Source organism: Salmo trutta, chromosome 29 (genome assembly GCF_901001165.1).
Source record: "Salmo trutta chromosome 29, fSalTru1.1, whole genome shotgun sequence".
Lineage (NCBI taxonomy): Eukaryota > Metazoa > Chordata > Actinopteri > Salmoniformes > Salmonidae > Salmo > Salmo trutta.
This window is the reverse complement of record NC_042985.1, coordinates 17,056,011-17,071,739: the sequence shown is the minus strand read 5'-3', so window position 1 is coordinate 17,071,739 and position 15,729 is coordinate 17,056,011. Positions and strand designations below refer to the sequence as shown.

Here is a 15,729-nt window from a genome sequence, read left to right as displayed (position 1 = left end):
GAAAGAGAGAGAGAGTAAGAAAGAGAGAGATACTCTGGGAGAAAGGGACCGGAAATCTGTTTGTCTGACTGTGGACCTATGTGACCACATTTGTCCAACTTGTCTTAGTAAATCTTAATGTATTGTAATCACAATCATGTACAGTATCTACAGTGGGGAAAATAGTATTTGATCCCCTACTGATTTTGTACGTTTGCCCACTTACAAAGAAATGATCAGTCTATAATTTTAATGGTAGGTTTATTTGAACAGTGAGAGACAGAATAACAACAAAAACATCCAGAAAAACGCATGTCAAAAATGTTATAAAATGACTTGCATTTTAATGAGGGAAATAAGTATTTGACCCCTCTGCAAAACATGACTTAGTACTTGGTGGCAAAACCCTTGTTGGCAATCACAGAAGTCAGACGTTTCTTGTAGTTGGCCACCAGGTTTGCACACATCTTTTGTCCCACTCCTCTTTGCAGATCTTCTCCAAGTCATTAAGGTTTCGAGGCTGACGTTTGGCAACTCGACCTTCAGCTCCCTCCACAGATTTTCTATGGGATTAAGGTCTGGAGACTGGCTAGGCCACTCCAGGACCTTAATGTGCTTCTTCTTGAGCCACTCCTTTGTTGCCTTGGCCGTGTGTTTTGGGTCATTGTCATGCTGGAATACCCATCCACGACCCATTTTCAATGCCCTGGCTGAGGGAAGGAGGTTCTCACCCAAGATTTGACAGTACATGGCCCCGTCAAATGATGTGGTGAAGTTGTCCTGTCCCCTTAGCAGAAAAACACCCCCAAAGCATAATGTTTCCACCTCCATGTTTGACGGTTGAGATGGTGTTCTTGGGGTCATAGGCAGCATTCCTCCTCCTCCAAGCACGGTGAGTTGAGTTGATGACAAAGAGCTCCATTTTGGTCTCATCTGACCACAACACTTTCACCAGTTGTCCTCTGAATCATTCAGATGTTCATTGGCAAACTTCAGACGGGCATGTATATGTATTCTTGAGCAGGGGGACCTTGCGGGCGCTGCAGGATTTCAGTCCTTCACGGCGTAGTGTGTTACCAATTGTTTTCTTGGTGACAATGGTCCCAGCTGCCTTGAGATCATTGACAAGATCCCCCTGTGTAGTTCTGGGCTGATTCCTCACCGTTCTCATGATCATTGCAACTCCACGAGGTGAGATCTTGCATGGAGCCCCAGGCCGAGGGAGATTGACAGTTCTTTTGTGTTTCTTCCATTTGCGAATAATCGCACCAACTGTTGTCACCTTCTCACCTTCTCACCAAGCTGCTTGGCGATGGTCTTGTAGCCCATTCCAGCCTTGTGTAGGTCTACAATCTTGTCCCTGACATCCTTGGAGAGCTCTTTGGTCTTTGCCATGGTGGAGAGTTTGGAATCTGATTGATTGCTTCTGTGGACATGTGTCTTTTATACAGGTAACAAACTGAGATTAGGAGCACTCCCTTTAAGAGTGTGCTCCTAATCTCAGCTCGTTACCTGTATAAAAGACACCTGGGAGCCAGAAATCTTTCTGATTGAGAGGGGGTCAAATACTTATTTCCCTCATTAAAATGCAAATAAATTTCTAACATTTTTGGCATGCGTTTTTCTGGATATTTTTGTTGTTATTCTGTCTCTCACTATTCAAATAAACCTACCATTAAAATTATGGACTGATCCTTTCTTTATCAGTGGGCAAACGTACAAAATCAGCAGGGGATCAAATACTTTTTTCCCCCACTGTAGATCACCATTATACTCCATGTCTTCACCCTTGTCGTCATCTTCATCATCATCATCATCATCCCAACCATTATCTGCTAACTCTTCCTCCCATGCCTCCCCCTCGTCTCCACTCTCCTCCCCTCCTCCCCTGGTAGTGGTGTGTGGGTAAAATAACCATATTACAACCTATGTGTTGTGATAATTATGTTGTTTGCTCTATAACCTGTTAGTTCATATGCCTTGACACTGTGATATATAGGCCTAAGGCCTAGACATTAAGAAGACATTAAGAATAAATTCAACCACACCTTTGTTTTATCACAAAACTGGAGAGCAACCTCTGTCCTGTGTAGTCCACAAAGCATATTGTATGTAACAAACGGTTACATGACCTACAGCATGGTCAAGCAAGTTAATGTTGCCAAACTTTTCGGACAAGTAAACAACTATTGATTTAGAACCACGGAGAGTTAGGCTACCACAAGTCACAAAGATAACAGAAGATGTCTCCACTATCTAGTTACATAATGAACTTCCATCCTCTCAGACCAGGGGCACAATGTATGAATTAATGGTTGGATAAGAATAGCCGTTATAATCATTGGCTAGTAGACCTATGGAGAATTAAGTAAAACCACACATCAAAATAACTATCTACATCCATGGCTAATTTAGGAAAGGGCCAATTTTAGCTAGCTAGCCACTGGAGGACAACAACGCAATGAGATGCAATAATGATTTTTTTTCTTCTGTCAATGACATTTGACTTTTGATGTGATTAGTGTGAAGCCAAATCAAAACTGGCTTCCCCTATTACTTTTCTTTGGGCACCAGGGCCATTCACAGTTGAGCTCAACACTGATTTTATATATATTTTTTTATCAAGGGAGGCCAAGTGCTCGCTGCTACAATGCTATGGACGGCAACAATATCGTACTCTTTTTGACCAGACAGCATCAGATAGATGGATTACACATACAGAGACAAAGGGGCGCTGTTTCACACGCTTGGATGCTCTCTCCAGTGAGATACATTCAGCCACGTTATTTAATCTGTTAGGGCTAGGGGGCAGTATTTACACGGCCGGATAAAAAACGTACCTGATTTAATCTGGTTATTACTACTGCCCAGAAACTAGAATATGCATATAATTATTGGCTTTGGATAGAAAACACCCTAAAGTTTCTAAAACTGTTTCAATGGTGTCTGTGAGTATAACAGAACTCATATGGCAGGCAGAAACCTGAGAACATTCTGTACAGGAAGTGCCCTCTCTGACCATTCCTTGGGCTTCTTGGCTCTCTTTATTGAAAACTGAGGATCTTTGCTGTAACGTGACACTTCCTACGGCTCCCATAGGCTCTCAGAACCCGGGAAAAAGCTGAATGATGTAATTCCAGCCCCTGGCTGAAAAACATTAGCGCCTTTGGTAAGTGGTCTATCAGAGGACAATGAGACTGAGGCGCGTGCACGAGGCGACCCCATGTTTTTATTTTCTCTCTCTTTGAACGTAAACACGGTTTCCCAGTCGGAATATTATCGCTTTTTTACGAGAAAAATGGCATAAAAATTGATTTTAAACAGCTTCGAAGTACGGTAATGGAATATTTAGAATTTTGTTGTCACGAAACGCGTCGGGCGCGTCACCCTTATTTACCCTTCGGATAGTGTCTTGAACGCACGAACAAAACAGAGGATATTTGAACATAACTATGGATTATTTTGAACCAAACCAACATTTGTTATTGAAGTAGAAGTCCTGGGAGTGCATTCTCACGAAGAACAGCAAAGGTAATAACATTTTTCTTATAGTAAATCTGACTTTGGTGAGGGCTAAACTTGGTGGGTGTCTAAATAGCTAGCCGGTGATGGCTGGGCTATCTACTCAGAATATTGCAAAATGTGCTTTCACCGAAAAGCTATTTTAAAATCGGACATAGCAAGTGCATAAAGGAGTTCTGTATCTATAATTCTTAAAATAATTGTTATGTTTTTTGTGAACGTTTATCGTGAGTAATTTAGTAAATTCACCGGACGTTTGCGGGGGGTATGCTAGTTCTGAACGTCACATGCTAATGTAAAAAGCTGTTTTTTGATATAAATATGAACTTGATTGAACAAAACATGCATGTATTGTATAACATAATGTCCTAGGATTGTCATCTGATGAAGATCATCAAAGGTTAGTGCTGCATTTAGCTGTGGTTTGGATTTATGTGACATTATATGCTAGCTTGAAAAATGGGTGTCTGATTATTTCTGGCTGGGTACTCTGCTGACAATCTAATGTTTTGCTTTCGTTGTAAAGCCTTTTTGAAATCGGACAGTGTGGTTAGATTAACGAGAGTCTTGTCTTTAAAATGGTGCAAAATAGTCATATGTTTGAGAAATTGAAGTAATAGCATTTCAAAGATTTGAATATCGTGCCACAGGATTACACTGGCTGTTGCGTAGGTGGGACGATTTCGTCCCACCTTCCCTAGAGAGGTTAATGTTTTTTTCTTGGTACATTTTTTGGGGAAGCCTGGCCTCCCTTGGCATCCATAAATACACGCCACTGTCCTCCCCAGTCTCCACCATCACACTTGTCCTATTTACATGATCACCATTGACATTGTAATGATTTGTCCCATTATGCATGCAGAGCTGGACTGAACAGGTCTGAACAGCCACCAGCCGTGTTGACACAATCCTGACAGCCTGGCACGCTCGATCACGTCCCTCCCCAGCCTGTCTCAGGTGGGATCTCTGGTTCCCTGGTTCTGCATAGCCCTTCATTTACATTGGATTACAGTAATGTGCAGCCTTATGGGTGTCACTTCCTCTCCTCTTCACAATTTGGGGAGCGGGTGCAGCCGAGCCAGGGTGTACAGGCCTAATTGTGGTGCTGCTGCTACCTGGGCTGGCTGCTCACTGAACCCTGCTGGCAAATCAAGTGGGGCAGGCAGAGGCTACATCCCAAATTGCACTCTTCTCCCTATATAGTGCACTACTTTTGATCAGAGCCCTATGTGCCCTGGGTCAAAAGTAGTGTACTATGTAGGGAATAGGGTGTCATTTGAAACACAGACAGAGAGTGGTACTGAGCGTGGCTGGCGGTTGGTGTCTGGTGGCTGCCTCCCATCCTGTCTCCCTTCCTTCCCCAGGCTCATTTGTTTGCCTCCAGTTGTCAAGCGTGAATATCACTGTGTGCAAATTACCTGCCTGCGCCTTCAAGGAGGCCCCTCCTCCCCACCCACCCCGCTCAACTGACACCTGTTATGTCCAATTAGACTCCCAGCAGCTCTGATCAGCTTCCTCCAACTAGGACTGCCTGCACTACAACTCTCTCTCTCTCTCTCTCTCTCTCTCTGTCTCTCTCTGTCTCTCTCTGCTGATAGGGCCCTCTTGCCTACACTCTAAAAATTAGGGTTTCAACAAGGGTTCTTCTAAGATTCTCAAAGTTCTTCGAAGTACCTTAGAGTTCTTGGCACTGAAAATTAACCCCCCAAAAGGTTCTTCCAAGAACCCCATAGTAGGTGGAGTTCATCGAGGAACCTCCTTAGTTGGCGGGGGTTCTTGTAGGAACCTAACTGCCCAACTGAAACATTTGGATTTGAATTTGAAAGGACAGCAGGAGCAGGCACTTACTGTAACTGGAAAATGTAAAGATCTCCTCAATTTAAGGTAAGGTTTCTCCCTTGTATGATCTACATTTTATGATGATACCATCTATCTTTTCATATTTGTGCAAATCTTTCTAAAACAGAAAATTGACACAATTCAATGGATATCAATCAACAAAGAGGTAAGACTATGTATTGTATGCTATAAGAATATGTTGAAGGCTAGCTGTATTGGGTGCAGATGACTGAACTGCTCCCTTTTGTGTCTGTAGGTATCTGAACAAAATCGGAACAAAATCCAAAGTATGAATACTGTCATGTGCACGTTTTGTTAATCAACTGTATAATATATATTATTGTATTCACAGATTTCACCCTCCCTACACCTCTGATAAATATAACTGGAAACCTGTTTGATCACCATGCACTGCAAAATCCTTCTGGCTATGGATACGAAGGATATCAACACATTAACATCAACACGCCAGAGGATGTACCCATTGGACTTGGGGTCTACTGAGAGTTTGCCTCATATTTGGAATGTTTTATTCTGCTTTGACATTTAAATCATAATAAACACTGAGAACTAAAATATTGTGTTATTGTTGTTATTGTTATGCATATTATTATTAATCATAATATGGGAGGGGGGATAAAAAATGAACCCCAAAATGTTCTTCAAAAGGTTATTCGAGGATCCATTAAAAGAGGTTCTTTGAAGAACCCGTTTAAAGGGCTATTTGAAGAACTTATAGGGGTTCCCCACAGTTTCAATTTGAAGAACCCCTAAAGGATACTCCAGGAACCTTTTCTTTTTAGAGTGTAGACTCTCTGCTGGGTTTCTGCCGTTTCCTACACACAGCTTCAAGGGATGAGTTACTCAGCGATAGGATCCCGAGAAGAGAGAGGGACAGACACTATTTTAGAGCCAATGCATCCCTAAACACACACTGTACATTATCTTTTTGATCCTGACTCTGAGTGCAAACGTTTGTGATCATACACACTGATATGACAAGTGCCACTGATACAGTATGTCCACTTTTCTCAGAGTAAAGAGAAAACTGTAGAGAACTGTACAGTCAAGACACTCTATCACAGGTTTACCGATGCCTCTGGTGTTTACTGTATCATGTTTATAGTGTATTGGTGTATTGCATAAAGACTATGGTGCTGCATTGTCTGGGACTGCGCACACTGGCTGGATTGGGTTAACTGTTTTACTGTTGCTGTTGTTGTTTCAGTCTTTGGATAGTTGTGGTTCTTGACATAGTCCACTTGTAGAGGCAGCATTACTCAGACTGTGGCCACGTGTGATACCCACATTACGATGAGCAGCAGCTCTCAGCTCGGACCACCCCTGCCCTTTAGCTGTACCAAACAAAGGGAGGCAGAGAGAGTTCAAAGATGGTTTTGTTATGTGTGCTGTCATGGTGGCCCAGGCTGGATGCTTTCATCTTATCTCTCAACGATGCCTCTCTGCCCAGAGGGATGATGTCACAGTGGGGTCAAGTATGAATATGAAAGAGAAGGCAAGATGGCTGCCAAGAGGCTTGTGGGAAGAAACACATTTACCTCAGCTTTGCCCTGAGAGCGCAAGCAGCTAGACAACATGTGGCACACACAGGCTTACACGCCCACAGAGCCTGAACATAGGCCTTCTGTAGGCCCTGTAGAGTGGCCATAGGCCTGAGTACAGAGTACTGTCTCTCATCAATAACAAGCGTTATAATTCTAGATTTCCAGTTTGTGAGTAGTATGGATGCAGTCAAGGAACATGAGAACATGTAAACATTTTTTTTTACAGTTGTCACGGAATTCTAGGACCAGTGGAGATGCGGAATCAGGCGCAGGAGACAGAGGGCCGGAGCAACAGTGTTTTAATGCCACGGTAAACAAAACACAATAGCCGAAAGGCACAGGGCGCTTAATAAAGTCCGCCAGGGAAACACATTCCCAAAATAAAACACGAGGAAAAGCGCACGGGGCGCAGCCCGGCAATAAATCTTACACAGGCCAGCGAAACAGGCCACACACACAACTGTCCTGAGTGGACAATAAACAATCCCGCACGAGAACCCAAACTGAAAATTCACACTAAATAACCCCCCACTAATGACAGACACGAAACAGGTGCGGGACAGACAGACAAAACCAAAAGACACAGAAACATAGATCGGTGGCAGCTAATAGACCGGCGACGACGACCGCCGAGCGCCGCCCGACCGAGGAGGGGCGCCACCTTCGTTGGATACTGTGACAACAGTACAATAATACAGGTATTGACAGTACAGACTTTTGAAGGAAAAAGGAAAAATGATGTTAGAAGGGTGTCTAGCTGTTGTATGCCAAACATGGCCGTAAATGTCAGTGTTGAGCTGAAAACTGCTGAAACTAGATTCCCATTTCTTTTGATTTCTTAAGCCACTTGTGCCACAATGGTTTATACATGTGTGTCTTTCATCGCTTGTACTTTTGCCTCCACATCGCATAAAAACACAACACATGCAATCATGCAAACTAGCTACTCCTTGTGAGGCATTCGTTCTGCCTGGGTAGCTAGCATGCCCTTTGTTTTAAAGAATCCCCAATGTTTTCTACCCACACCCACTTTAGAGAGGAGCGCAGAGGAAAACACAGGTACTCAGACAGGCGCTAGGCTCCATGTGTGAGTGTGTTGTGATTGCTGTCTACACTATCTCCCTATTCCTTTCTTCTGGAAACTGTACATGTACGTAAATCTCATGTTTTAAAGATTCTTTTAATGGGAATCAAAGTCTAAATATTTCAATAAGGCTGTTGTATTATTCAGTAGAGTCATCTGACTGAGGTAGAAATCCATGCGCCCCACTCCACTGCCATGCAGGTACATGGCTTCAGCCGGCAATATTACAAGGATTAGCATGGCATATGAAATATTTAGTGGATTTCTCTTCCTTCTAAAAACCTAATAAATCAAATGACTGCCAAATGTCATTAAAGTGATGGTCCTTTGACTGCGTAAGAAAAGAAGGCTTTTCATATTCAAATGTGGGGAGAAAGAAATGAAAAGCAGGAAAGGTTACTTGGTTTAGCTGACAACCCCCAGTGCCCTACATTGGTGGGTAAGGGGTAGAGGAGCGATAGGAGGAGAGGGGGGTGGTGACGGAGAAGGTATTGTCTGACGTGCCACGTCTTGCTGGCACGTCGTCCCCCCTCTCTCCCAGCGCGGTGCAGGGAGGGCGTCTGGCTTGTTGTTTTGATTAGTCAAGCACTCCTTTAGTGAGGTGTCACGGCCCGGAGCGGCGGGCGAATCACATGTGGGACTAGTGGGACGACCAGCTGTCTCTCTGGATGTGTCCCAAATTACACCCTATTCCTTATATAGTGCACTATTTTTGACCAGGACCCATAAAGCTCTGGTCAATCGTAGTGCACTACGTAGGAAATAGGGTGCCATTTGGGAGACAACCTCTGTCACCCCCTGTCACCGCCATTGTCTCCTCTCCTCCGCTGGATGAACAGATGATGGACAGATGAATGGCATGTCCCTTTCTTTCTCTCTAGCCGCTCTCTCGGTCCGCCAATACAGAGGATTCATCGATATTCAGCCCGTCACCCATTCCACCCGGCCCCCACCTTCCCTTATGTGTTCTCTGTCATTATGATTCATTCATATGTAAACACAGAGATAAAACATATGGGACTCATTTCCAACAAATCAACGGTGACCCAGGCAAACTTCACTCAACGATATCCATTGTGAAGGATGCAAGACACTTGGCATCTGTCTGCGCTTCAAGTATTATTGCCTTATTCATTACCAAAGTGTGTCATAGAACAATAACCAACAAATGAAAATTGATGTTTCTTTGTAATTCTAGTGTCATAATACTCATCAAGGAAAGTAAGTGATTTCCGCTATGAAGATGAGGTTATGATTATGCCCCTGGTCCAGGTCTCTTGAGACAATGGGGGGAAATGATCTGATTACAGGAACATTAGACAGTGTTTGTTATAGGCGGTCTACAGGGGAAGAGGCTTCACCATTCACTACATCTGAGCACCTTGACTGACACCTGTCCTAGTTAAGAACATTGTCAACAATGACATGAATTTAAAAAGAATGCACTGAACCAACACAAACGTATATACTGTACCTTTGCATATACATGATAAGACTCCCTCATAAGGCTAAGGTATGGAAATGTGATAAACAGAATACAACACACATCTGGATGGAGGAAAAGAAAAGCCTAGCTAGCTCCAGGACAAAACAAATGTCAATTTTTGATGTCGTGAAACAGGACCAAGGGGAGCTCTTTCTTAATCAATGCATTATACATCAAATTGCTAATGTTAACTCCAGATAACTTGAATATGTAAAATATTCATGCAGAGCTGTCGAAAGTTTTTTTTTTTCTTTCTTCTCTTCTCTTCTCTTCTTCACGTTAACTTGACTTTTTTTCTCCATTAATTATCATGCCCAGGAGGTTTTCAGGGAGAGCAGGGAGAGGAGAGGAGCAGCCATCAGCCTGAATTATCTTGACAAGGCGGCATGGCCCAATTACACCAGAGCTCCATCCAGCTTTGATGTGGTGGAAAAGCAGAGAGATAGGGGCAAATCGCACAGCCATATTATGGTAATGATGCGATTTAATCCTGCCACTAAACTTTATGTAGCTTGTTTAAAGAAATATGCTTACACTAATTACAGAGACTGGGAGAGAGAGGGGTTGGGTGAGATTGGGTGGGTCTGAGGGTGGGGGTGCTGGTGATGGGGGGGGGTGTTTCGACTCTAAAAAGTGCAGCTCATAAATGTTGTAAACGAAAATGAGACAAAGTGAACTTATCTCAGTTTAATTATACATCCAACATCGGTGAAAAGGTGAGGGGGGGGGGGTACATACACAGACTCAGAACCTATTGGGTGATCATCTTCAATTAACACATCACAGGAAGAGAGAGAGTGGTAGAAGAGATAGAGAGATACAAAGAGAAAGGGAAAGAGGGATCCAGAGAGAGAGGGAGAGAGAGAGAGAGTGGGGAATGAGAGGGAGAGACTGTGGGAAAAAGAGAAAACAGAAGAGTGGGTAAACGAGGGGGAGATCCAGAGAGATATGAGAGAGTGGGAAAAGAGAGGGAAAGGGGGAGAAGGGGGGCTACAATGAAAGCATGATAATAATCAGGCTGTAATTAACTTGTCACTTCAATTACAGCTCTTCAGATTGGAATTGTCTTGGGTTGCGGCACCGAGCCCTGTCTATACGCATGGTTAATTAGTCCAGCGAATGGCCGTGCCCGCTGCCGCTGCATCTCTCCCCACGCCGCCGTCACGCCTGCAGCACATTCGTTTATTGTTACAGGTGATTGGTCATTGGCTAGCATGGAGCCGCTATACACACACACATCAAATACATTATGAAGCTGTGTGCTGATCGCTCATCAGAGAGAAGCCATCAGAATCACCTAGACATCCTCCAACAGAAACTAACTGAGACGTCAGTCTTGATAGGTTAGAATATAGAGACTAAAGATGATGACTGAAATCCACTGAATTATGAATAAATACATCAGAGAATATCCACACAGCTACAAGTGCCAGAGGAGGAGTTGAGGAATCAACCCTGACTGGCTAAGCTAGCAATGAACTCACCTGGCTGGCACATCTGATATTTATTCAGGCCATCATAGGTCAACACTGAGAAGTGCAATGACAACCGTAAACCTCAGATCATCTCCACAGGTATCTGTACATAGCAGCGGGGTGGCCACCATTACAGCTAAAGTTACAGAGAGCATATTACCTGAATATGGAAGCCATGTTACATCAAAATGACACCAAACACATGTGTCTTTGATCTCAAAACATTTACCAAATTTGAACATATCCTTTACTTTGGTAATAATGTTCCCTTGTCCTTTATCCCAGGGCTTTATGTCCTCATTTATCATCATTCCACCTGGTTGGTCAATCAATCTCCAAAGCAGCAGGCCTCAACCCATATGTTCAAAAGGTGACAGGGTACAACACATGGAATCCCAGATGGTGTCAGCATTCAGACTCTCTTATCTAAAGTAGCAACAGCGGGAGTTCAGGTTAAAAAGCCCATATGAATATCACTAAAAACAATAATAACACAATGCAGAATAGACACCTATCTGTATGCTTTCTAGGGATACAAGTGTGCCTTTAGTAGTATCTGTTGTATATTAATGTATTACTATGGTAAACATCAACTGGTATCAAGAGGTACAAAAGGCAACATCAGGAACTGTTTTGCATCTTTCTTAGAAGTGCAACAAAGAGATTAAGGATTCTAAGAAATACTTAACTACATGAAAGTGCAGTGATAAAAATACACTATTTAGACAAATAGTACAATCTCTAGAACATTCTGTCCTCTGTGTTACCTCTCTTTCTCTCTCTCATTGTGGAGAGACGTTTCTCCAGGGACTGATGAATTCTTCGCACTTTGTTAAGATTCCTATCCAACAGAGCACATTGTTATGACTGCATGTGCAGTTGAAGTCTGAAGTTTACATACACTTAGGCTGGAGTCATTAAAACTATTTTTTGACACCAGTAATTTTTCCAACAATTGTTTACAGACATATTATTTCACTTATAATTCACTGTATCACAATTCCAGTGGGTCAGAAGTTTATATACACTGAGATGACTGTGTCTTTGAACAGCTTGGAAAATTCCAGAAAATGATGTCATGGCTTTATAAGCTTCTGATAGGCTAATTGACATAATTTGAGTCAATTGGAGGTGTACCTATGGATGTATTTCAAGGCCTGCCTTAAAACTCAGTGCCTCTTTGCTTGACATCATGGGAAAATCAAAAGAAATCAGCCAAGACCTCAGAAAAACAAGTCTGGTTTTCCAAATGCCTGAAGGTACCAAGTTCATCTGTACAAACAATAGTACGCAAGTATAAACACCATGGGACCACGCAGCCATCATACCGCTCAGGAAGGAGACACGTTCTGTCTCCTAGAGATGAATGTACTTTGGTGCAAAAAGTGCAAATCAATCCCAGAACAACAGCAAAGGACCTTGTGAAGATGCTGGAGGAAACAGGTACAAAAGTATCTATATCCACAGTAAAACGAGTCCTGTATCAACATAACCTGAAAGGCCGCTCAGCAAGGAAGAAGCCACTGCTCCAAAACCGCCATAAAAAAGCCAGACTACGGTTTGCAACTGCACATGGGGACAAAGATGGTACTTTTTGGAGAAATGTCCTCTGGACTGATGAAACAAAAATAGAACTGTTTGGCCATAATGACCAACATTATGTTTGGAGGAAAAAGGGGGAGGCTTGCAAGCCAAAGAACACCATCCCAACCGTGAAGCATGGGGGTGGCAGCATCATGTTGTGGGGGTGCTTTGCTGCAGGAGGGACTGGTGCACTTCACAAAATAGATGGCATCATGAGGAAGACAAATGATGTTGATATATTGAAGCAACATCTCAAGACATCAGTCCGGAAGTTAAAGCTTGGTCGCAAATGAGTCTTCCAAATGGATAATGACCCCAAAGCATACTTCCAAAGTTGTGGCAAAATGTCTTAAGGACAACAAAGTCAAGGTATTGGAGTGGCCATCACAAAGCCCTGACCTCAATCCTATAGAAAATTTGTGGGCAGAACTGAAAAAGTGTGTGAGAGCAAGGAGGCCTACATACCTGACTCAGTTACACCAGCTCTGTCAGGGGGAACGGGCCAAAATTCAAAGCTTGTGGAAGGCTACCTGAAATGTTTGACCCAAGTTAACAATTTAAAGGCAATGCTACCAAATACTAATAGTGTATGTAAACTTCTGACCCACTGGGAATGTGATGAAAGAAATAAAAGCTGAACTAAATCATTCTCTCTATTATTATTCTGATGTTTCACATTCTTAAAATAAGGTGATGATCCTAACTGACCTAAGACAGGGAATTTTTACTAGGATTAAATGTCAGGAATTGTGAAAAACTGAGTTTAAATGTATTTGGCTTAAGTGTATGTAAACGTCTGTATTATCACATTATCACTGTATTATCACAGCTCTCTGTGAATGTGAGTACACAGGTAGGCTAAGCAGAACTTCCACTACTGTAATACATTATTTATAGTGTGTTGAGCTTTCTGGGCAAGGTAATACACGCAATGGGGCTCATTATACTTTATCAATGTATCTGTCTACATTCAGGCATAAGCACAAAGTCGATATAAACAAGGAGTTGTGCTTCCACTTAACCCCAAAATACCTTCATGTTTTATGGTGTCTGAAGTAATATGCTCTTAAAACATTTGTTGGTTCATCCACCCCAAACCACTGCTGTAACCCACCTGGCATGGGGCAGCCCAATGTGAATGGGCCAGTGTTGGCAGATGGAGAGTATTGATTTATCCAGCTCAGTTGTTGCCAGAGCATCTTCACCATCAGAGGAAGAATCCTGAACCAGCCTGCTATTTCCTGTCTTCTTTATTTCTTGATCCATTAGCTGCTGCCTGGGAACACCGCTGCAGGCAGGCACATGAGAGATGTGTGTTACAGCCGAGCTTGAAAGCAGACAGCTTGTATGAGGCTGGCCAATGCAAGCTCTGACGATTGTTGTCCTGAGCTAAACAGTCGATTTCAGAAACGGACAGTAACAATTTACCATGGGAAAGTTATGGAGGCAGGGGATTTCTAACACCAGGGGTCAGGCAATAAAGTTCATAGCCAACGTGGCAGAACTTTGTAAAAATCAAGCTGAACAATAGATTTGATCAACATAACAATGTATTATTACAGTCAGTATTGATCAAGCTGATGTCAGAGTAAAGGTTAGCTTCATAAACATGATGATTGATGGTTTAGAGGGAGTCCTATGAGAATGGTAGGTCTCTGGTTAGAAGTTACACCCTTGTATGAAAACATTGTTCCTCTGTGGATGTCTGCCATTAGAAATATGTCATCCACTTGAGGTCATGCTGTCTTGGTCACTGGAGAGGACTGGAGAGGACTTGGCTATGAGCTGCTGGTTGGTGGTTTGAGAGGAACTTGATGACACAAACAAATGGCTGCTGGACTCTCTGAAGTTGTCTCAAATGGTGTCCCAAATGACACCCTATTCTCTGTATAGTGCCCTATGGACCCTGGTCAAAAGTAGTGCACTGCATATGGAATAAGGTGCCATTTGGGACACAGCCTGTGAGTCGAGCCTATTCTTATTCACAGTGGACATCTGTTTGACAGTGGTCGAGCTCCGACCTCAAGCCAAGCTAGGTTTCTGAAGTGGTATTGACTGATATTGTCATTGCTGGACAACATGCAAACCTAGTGGTGATCTGTTTATTGTTAGCGGTTTAAAGTCTTGAGTCTTCGCCCAAAACAGCACACCTTCCCCTTTCTTTAGTGGGCCTCTGGTGCGTTTCAGATACTGGGAGAGGCAAGTGATAATTTCTAGAGCAATCTGTTTTTGATATTGTTATAATCATCCATGTGAAAGACACCTAACACCAGGGATGACAACAGAGAAGGGAAATGCATACCTCATGTATAACCTGGCATGAAAAACCTGATGGGAGTCGAGAAGAGAGAGAAGATTCAAATTAGCCCTCTTATCATATTAGCTCTTCCACGGTGACTAGCCAGCAGAGTTGGGTTCAAATAGTATGTGAAATCATTCAAATACTGTTGGCGTTTGCTCTAGCATGCCTAGACTGCCAGATGGGCGGGTTTACAGTTTTGGGGCTATTCTATTGATAAATGTAGCCAGGGAAGTTCAATCAAGAACAGATAAAGTACTTGAAAATATTTTTCAAAGTATTTGAACCCAGGTCTGCTAGCCAATGGGTGGACTGCTAACCTGGACCTGACCCAACCCTACAGTAGATGGAGACTCTATGCTGTGTCTCAGATATTTTGGACAATATTAGCCAATAGCAACATACCATACTGCACTAGCTTCGAATAGTCCCCACGATATGCAACTTTGCAGGGAAGTCAGGAACCAATACACACAGTCAGTTAGGTCAAACAGAAATTTGCATCCTGCAGCTCTAACTCCAAAAGGTTCTGGGACACTGTAAAGTTCATAGAGAATAAGAGCACCAAGTTAACAAACAGATCACCGACCATTTCGAATCCCACCGTACCTTCTCCACTATGCAATCTGGTTTCCGAGCTGGTCATGGGTGCACCTCAGCCACGCTCAAGGTCCTAAACAATATCGTAACCGCCATCGATAAAAGACAGTATTGTGCAGCCGTCTTCATCGACCTACTAAGGCTTTCGACTCTGTCAATCACCGCATACTTATCGGTAGACTCAATAGCCTTGGTTTCTCAAATGACTGCCTCGCCTGGTTCACCAACTACTTCTCAGATAGAGTTCAGTGTGTCAAATCGGAGGGCCTGTTGTCTGGACCTCTGGCAGTCTCTAT

The 15,729-nt window shown here is 43.0% G+C and overlaps 1 long non-coding RNA gene across 1 annotated transcript; it reads left to right on the top strand.

The window, feature by feature from the left end:
* The first annotated feature begins 5,308 nt into the window (after positions 1-5,308).
* LOC115167732 (uncharacterized) lies at positions 5,309-5,916 on the top strand. Its single transcript, XR_003870542.1, has 2 exons — positions 5,309-5,385; positions 5,693-5,916. It is a non-coding gene; the product is annotated as an uncharacterized LOC115167732 (long non-coding RNA).
* The last annotated feature ends 9,813 nt before the right edge of the window (positions 5,917-15,729 follow it).